The sequence below is a fragment of the Erythranthe guttata genome, chromosome 5 (genome assembly GCF_056151865.1).
Source record: "Erythranthe guttata isolate IM_541 chromosome 5, IM_541, whole genome shotgun sequence".
In the NCBI taxonomy this organism is placed as follows: domain Eukaryota; kingdom Viridiplantae; phylum Streptophyta; class Magnoliopsida; order Lamiales; family Phrymaceae; genus Erythranthe; species Erythranthe guttata.
Genome location: NC_142537.1, coordinates 12239367 through 12247551, shown reverse-complemented (window position 1 = coordinate 12247551; position 8185 = coordinate 12239367). Strand labels below are relative to the sequence as shown.

General features: G+C 40.7%; 1 pseudogene; it reads right to left on the bottom strand.

Annotated features, from left to right (window-relative positions):
* Positions 1–1149: 1149 nt before the first annotated feature.
* LOC105954869 (putative carotenoid cleavage dioxygenase 4, chloroplastic) lies at positions 1150–3501 on the bottom strand (annotated as a pseudogene).
* Between the last annotated feature and the right edge of the window lie 4684 nt (positions 3502–8185).

Below are 8185 nucleotides of genomic sequence, written 5' to 3'. Positions count from 1 at the left end.
TTTTAATTTATGTGTCGAATTTGGTAAATTTTAGTGTGGGATTTAGCATGCCCCGATTGAAAATAGGTTGTATATAAGTTTACAGAGAGCTATATTTCGTGCACACACACACACATGTATATATATATATATATATATATATATATATATATATATATATATATATATATATATATATATATATATATATATATATATGGAGAATGTTTGTGCCCTCATTATAGTTGTTCCAACAAATACGGATTTCTTGGCCATAGAAGAAGATCAGCGTTTGAGGAGAAGTGTTTAGAAGATCGGAACGGAGTTCATCATTGAATGGAATCAATTGAGTGCGGATTTAGGAGCTGGCGTGGTGAAGACAGAAGTTTGGATAGTTTGGGAAAAACGGCGTATTACATAAAGTGAGAGAAGTCACCTTATATTATTTTACACATTAAAATAAACTAGTGAAATTTTATTTTGCCAAGTCTTCATAAATATATATATAGGGCTGCCAATCGGGTCATATGAGCCGAGCTTAGGTTGGCTCAAGCTCATATACCATCGGGCCTCATTAGTATAGGCTCAAGCTCAAACACCATCGGGTCTTATCCTTATAGGCTCAAACTCGGCTCACTAATTTTTTCGGGCTTCGGGTTTATATCGGGCTTATTTCGGAAGACAAAAAAATTACCATCTTTACAACTTTGTACTCCAACGTGTTCATAAAAATAAAGAAAAAAAATGTTCGTAACATAAGAGCAAAGTTTAAAATACTCATGAAAATGAAAATAAGAAAAAGGTTAAGATACAGTTAATATCTTTGATGTAGGAAACGAAACTTTTCATACTCTAAAGATTGATTTGATTAAATTTATAAATTAATTACTACTAATTAAGTAATTATTAACTTGTTTCCATCCGTGCTTATTATATTACCAATTAGCTAAACTATTTGGCAGGATGCAGGCTTTATTCGGGTTGAGCCATAGTAAACTCAAACTCTGCCCATAGTTTAATCGGATCTAATTAAAATGCTCAAACTCGGCCCGGCTCACAATTAATTTGACTCGGCTCAAATAAAATCAGGCCGAGCTATCGGGCTTCGGGTAGGCTCGGCTCAATTGCCGGTCCTATATATATATGGTACATTTGCAACATTAGTGATTGTTTTGAACAGTTAAAAAAAAAAAAGAGAGCATAAGATAGATATATTTAAACTTTGTTGAGGTCACCCTCCGTTATAAAGAGGCCATGGAAGCCACTTGGAATTCGACAGGGTAGCTTAACAGCAGCAATGATGTCAAGAGTCGCGGACTTGGCATCCATCACTACGAATTTGGACTCTCCATTATTCTCATCGGTTACAAACGCTACTAAATAACCGTCATCCTCCTCTACCGATGGATTGTTCGGTTCCTTCGATACAAAGAACGGTTCACCGCCACAACAGCCCGGTCCATATAGGCGGCTTGCCACCACGCAGTCGCCATGGCAATCTTTCTGAGTTAGTGATAGGTCTAGTTTCACTATCCCGTCTATGCTCTTCGGCCCTATCATTGCTGCATATACATACCTGAATACATACATATCAACAAAACTATAGATACTATATTTTTTTTCAAACACTCTAAACCCCCGTGAAAATTGCAACTGCACGTTTTCCTCATGTCATAAAAAGGAATTAGCAAAAACCCCCCATATATTTATTTTTAGATAGCATACTCGACTCAGTTAACTTTTTTCCATTGACCGGTTGTAAATGGACCCAAGTACCCAAGTACCATGTTTCTGCAAAAAAATAGGGGACCAAATTGAAGTTCTAAAAAACTTAATAAAATAAGTCAGGGGAGTGAATTGTAATTTTTCGTAAAAAAACATATTATGTAATTAATTATTTGACATTTTTGTAAGTACCCAATATTGCTTTGTAAATATTTATAATTTAATAAATTTAAAACAGAGAAAATGGAAAAAATAGTATAAAATTTATTTTTAAAAAAAAAAAAAAGATGTTAGGGGCAATTCTTTCATTTCACACAACAAAAATGAAGAAAAATGGGAGAACGCGCGCGAGTGAGACACACGAACACACCTGTTCTACCTAGCAGCATACGCTGGATTGATAACTCCAAAATCAAGAAATTTAGTGGACAAGGGTTGCCTATGCACCGTGTGGGCGTTGACATCAATGATGATCTTCTCCAATCTCAGTTGCGCCAAACCAATGCTCTCAAACAACTCCTCAACTCGTAAAGCATTCGAAACCACCGCCACGATGGTGGTGCCGCCGCCGCCTTCTTCTTCCCATGCATTCACACTGTGGAACATGTTCAACCCCGGCGCCTCCATCCACCACATTCCGCTGTCGTCCTCCGCATATTTTCCGATCACCCCTACCCGAGGCACCTTTGCCCGATCGACCCCCACCGGTGGTCTCAAAACCGACAAAGGGTTCACCACGATCTGCGTGTCTACGAATACGCAGAAATTCTCCGTCACGGAAAAGTCGTGAATAATCGTGCACCCCTTCAAGGAGTGTACATGCACGTCCTTTTGCTTTCTCCCCTCGGGGTCGATTCTGAAAATCGTCAAGAACGGACGCGTAATGTTGTATCGGTAAGCGAACGTTTCTCCGGTTTTTACGTCGACCTTCGGATGTGCTGTCATGCATATTGAAGAATAATAACGGCCGGTTGTTGTTGTGAAAATCATGGCGGCCGAGGGTTACTATATCTCCGTTTTCCGTAACTTTTATTTCGTACGGTAGATCGCACTCGGACAGAGCAAAGAGGTTGGCGGCGCCACCGCCGCCGCCAGGCAATAGAGCAACGCTGGTGTTGGCGGCTCCGAAGCCCTTGTTCAGCGGATCGAACTGCCCCATCAGCACACGTGCGGCGGTGAGCATGCATCTCGATATGGAAGATGCGATGCCGTTGAAGGAGGAGAAAGGACTAGGAACAAAGGGGGACCCGTTTTCACGCTCAACCGTGTGCTTGTGCGTCTTGATGTAGCGGCTGCAGAACGTGGTGGCTTTGCCGCCGGATATTCTGATCATGTGGAGCATTCCGTCGCCGTCGAATAAGTGATACGGTCGGCGGCGGCCCTCGACAAACTGAGGGTTGGGGCCGTTGCGGATGTAGGCCCCATCCAGGCAGCTGGGAAGGGGGCCGCCGCCCCCCTCCACCGCCGCCACCTCAGTACATGCTGTGGGGGGAAGCTCATCCACCGGAGCAAAGTATCCCGACATACCGTGTTCGGGATCGATGCTCGGGCGGAGGGGCGACATGGGTCGAGAAATGTGCATATGAAGTCATCCAATTTGTTGATTATGGTTGAATCCAAGGGTTTCTTGAATATGTTGGCTTTGATCATAGGTTGAGGCCTTCTTTTCACATTGGCCCTAATATTTAACGATGGAACCTGCATTAATTGAGGATGTCTCAAAGAGGAAGAAAGGGCTTCCATCTTATTTATGAGTTTGTTTGAGAAATTCAGAGATGATTATTGTCTTACCTATACTGTTTTTTTCTTTTCTTTTCTTTTCTTTTTTTCCCTACTATTATTTTGATATTAATAAAAAAAAAAAAACGGTTTGAATATTAAAAATTGACAACGCGGATCAACATATCCAGTAGTCAACCACATGCCCCAATCAATTTGTTACCGACACGGCTCGCTTTTAGCATGCATACACATGAATGTGTGTGTATATGCATGGATGTGTGTGTAAATAATCAGGTGTAGCATATAATTATTCGTTTGTGTATCAGTATGATTATTATTTTTCTTGTTGGAGTATGATTTTCGTTATTTAAATACACTTCATTTACATCCAATTCGTAATTTGAAACCCTATTTTTACCTCAATTTCATCGGTTAACCAGCGGTTGGCCATCATTGATTTTTTTTTCCTCTTTTTAAAGCTGTGTTAATTTTTATGTGTTAATTTTTATTTTCGCCTCGTTATTAATATTACGTTAGTGATATTATCCATGGAGAAAATTCGTTATTTTAGTTATCAAATAAATCGGTGATATTTATTATATTATTGACAAAAATAATTTATTTGGTGAATGTTGAATAAAATTGATTGAACTTTTTCTTTTCCACTATCTTATATTGTATTTATATAACAATTATGATAATAAAAAGAAATTGTTATATATGTTTTCATAACTTATTATTTATTTTTATTTTTAAAAGAGGTCATCGTTATAATAAACTAGTGGCCACTTGTGCCTTTTCTCACATTATACGAAAATATATTACAATGTACATTATTTAGAGGGTAAATTCCACTTTCCACTTTGTACTTTGGCTCAATATCATTGATTTTTTCCCCCTCTTTCTAGCTTCACGATCGTTTGAAGCTGTTGCGTGCAGTTAATTTTTATTTTCGCCTCGTTATTGATATTATGTTAGTGATATTATCCATGGAGAAAAGTCGTTATTTTAGTTATCAAATAAATCGGTGATATTTATTATTTTTGGGATGTGATAAATGTCGTTCGAGCTTTAATAATAACGTTTCGACTTCAAACGTGATTTTGATCATTTTTTATTCCAAATTTTGCAAAACCCGAAAAATAGAATTTGTAGTATTCTGAGTTAGTTTTCTAATTCAACTTGAATCACCAAAATTTGATGTCGGACAAGAAAGATATACATGAATCAATGGATAATGCCCACAACTTTGATGTATTGAGGTATCTAAAATTCAAAATGTGACTCATTCATGCATAACTTTGTCACACGGCATCCAATCTAGCGGATTTAAGTTGGATTAGAAAGTTAACCCAAAGAACTAAAGTTTTCTTGTTGCGAATTTTGTCAAAATCAAAATAGAAATATATCAAAATCAGGTTCAAAGTCAAAACGGTATTATTAAAATTGAAACGACGTTTGACATTTCAGATTCTTTTATTGTTTAAATAATTTATTTGGGGAAAGTTAAATAAAACTGATTGGACTTTTTCTTTTCCAATATCTTATATTGTATTTATATAACAATTATGATAATAAAAAAAATTTAATTGTTATATATGTTTTCATAATACTTATTATTTATTTTTTATTTTAAAAGAGGTCATCGTTATAATAAATTAGTGGCCACTTGGCCTTTTCTCACATTATACGAAAATATATTATAATGTATATAAGAGGGTAAATTGTACTTTCCCCCTATACTTTGACTAATATCACTTTACCCCTTTCTACTCTCAATTGCATCGATTTGCCCCCTTGTACTTTGGCTCGATACTACTTTACCCCTTTCTTCTCTCGACTGAATCGATTTGTCCCTTTGTACTTTGGTTCGATAGCACTTTACCCCCTTCTACTCTCAATTGCATCGATTTGCCCCTTGTACTTGAAAAATTGTCTCATTATGGCCTTCGACATTAGTTTTCAGATCTTTGACCTTAACACCGTTTGATCTAAGTTTGAAAATTACTAAAAAGTCACCTCTCTCAGTTTAAAAAATATAAAAAAATAAAAAAAACAAAAAATAAAATAATAAAAAATTCAAGACAACGAGAAAAACATAGTCCACGACGCTAGTCACAATTTTTTTTTTAATAATTATTTAAACTGGAAGGGGTGTTCTTTGTGTAGTTTTCAAACTTAGATCAAACGGTGTCAAGGTCAAAGGTGTGAAAACTAAGGTATAATAGACTATATGCATTTTATGTGAAAAAACTCGATCACCAGTTAATCAGAGAGAGTTTTTTGTTATTACGCATAAGTAGGGATATTTTTCGTTATTTAGCCTAAGTTAATGGTTGTTATCGTAATTTCCCTTAAAAATTGGTTGGGAAGGAAGAAGCATGATCCTGCAAACCACCAACATATAATGATGATGCTAAAATATAGCTCACCTAGGGTAGTGTAGAAAACGAACTGGGAGAGCAAAGCAGATCAGTAGCTTGACAACTTGATGATCCTGAGGTACCTGCGAAATGAACACACGTGAACTACGCCGGGGGTTGATCCGGCGGAAACCCCTCCGACGCTCAAGTCAGACGTGCTGATCATAGAAATAGTCCAGAGAATATACATTTTGTAGTATTACTCAATAATAGGACGTACCTTTCATCAATGAATTATGTCGTTATTTATACCTCAAATGAGATTGTTGGGCCCAAACCTTATTTGACAGTGATTGGGCCTCGGTGATAGTGGTACTCTTCAATATTGGGCTCGTGGCTCAATAGGTAAATAAATTGTAGGCCTATTGGGCTGACCCAATTGGGCATATCATTAAGCCCCCCACTCTCGAGTCGATGTGGGGGCCATGTCGAAATGGGTGACAGATCGTGTCGAGAGTAAAAACTGTAGTAGTCGCTTGTTGGCGTATGGCCTGATGGTGTGCGAGAACGCGTTGGAGCATGTGTCGGAGGGGAGTGAAGGCGCGTTGGCGCGTAGCGAACCAAAATGTCGCGATGTGAGTCACTTGAGTCGTCGGTGTTGTTATCTCCTCGTGGGAGTTGTTTATTTATTGACGTTGTCAATGGTTTGACGCGTTGCTTATATGTGTTTACATATAGCCTTGTGCGTGATGTACTTGATGAGTGGATCAGGCTCTCAAGATTTTTTTTTTTTTATATGGGGATCGTGCCCCTTGTTAGACCTCGTGGGTCGTACATATGTTTGGACCGTGGCCACGTTTTAATAAACGACCCGTCGAAAACAAGTAGAGAAATTTGAGTAATCAAGCTGGCCAGGCTATATAGATTCTCGTAATATCTCTAAGTGTTTCTAAGGTTGGATTTGTAGTGCCGAGCGAGTTGGCTCCTCGTGGGAGTTGTCTCGATGCGGGTTGTAGTGCCGAGGGAGTTGGCTCCTCGTGGGAGTTGCCTCGCAACGGGTTGTAGGACCGAGCTAGTTGGCTCCTCATGGGAGTTGTCTCGCTGCGGGTTGGTAGTACCGAGCGAGTTGTCTTCTCGTGGGAGTTGTCTCGCTGCTAGTTGTATGACCGAGCGAGTTGTCTCCTCGTGGGAGTAGTTCCGAGCGAGTTGGCTCCTCGCGGGAGTTGTCTCGCAAGCCCCCCACTCTCGATTCGATGTGGGAGACAAGTCGAAAAGGGTACCGAATCGTGTCGAGAGTAGATCGACTTTGTAGTATTCCGCTAATTGTTGGCGTGAAGTGGAGAAATATTAATTTTTATTTATCACTTTGAGAGCGTGCGCGATTTGGTGAGGTGCGTAGGAGTGAGTGCGCAATTTGATAGAGCTCGTTCAAATTCGCGTGCGATTTGGTGAAGTGCGTAAAAATCCGGACACAATTTGGTGGAACGCGTAAAAATCCAGAATCGATTTGGTGGAGCGCGTTAAAATTCTCGGGATTGGACGGAGCGGAGGAGGGAAGCCGCGCGATTGGAGCCGCACAGCCGCCATGTGAGGGGGAAGCCGCGCGATCGGAGCCGCGCGAAAGTATGTGAGGAGAGCCGTGCACGCAGCCCGAGACGAGGAGAGAGAAATGGGCAAGGGGCTGCATAGCGCATTGGAATTCGCGCGGCATTAAATGGTGGAGAGAGAATGTGAGGTGGTCACGTGGGAGTGTTGGGTGAGAGAAGAGAGAGAAAGAGAGAGGGGGGAGGGGTAGGGTAGGGGTAGGGAGGAGAGAGAAAGAGAGAAAGAGAGAAGGAGAGAGAGAGGTAGGGTGGGGCGGGGGGCGGGGGGCGGGGTACCCCGCGCGACGCGCGGGTGGGGTGGGTGGGGGGGTGGGGGGCTGGGGTGGGGTGGGGTAGGGCTGATTCGCGCGTGAGGCGCGTTATTGGTCCTTTTTCGCCCGTTTTCGCGGAGCGTCAACTTGTTTCTTCTTCGGATCATAATTTGGCATCGAATAATGGAATTACCAATATTATAGATGTGTTGGTGCTAGTAGTAGACGTTTTAGATCCCAATTTGTAGATTTTAGGAGTGATAGTGAAGAATCAGAGGGATCCGAGAGTGATGTAAATCCGGATGGAGATGTGAGATGTGAACCCGCTTGAGGTTGAAAAGTAAGGGTGGAGTTCAACCATTGAGATGAGATGCCCAACCTTAGCGTGGGATAACCCCCAACTTAGGATGAGACGATCACGTACCCTTGGGATGAGATGCCTAACATTGGGTGGGATAACCCCCAACTTAGGTTGAAGCGATCACGTACCCTTGGGATGAGATGCCTAACCTTGGGTTGGGATAACCCTCAACTTAGAATG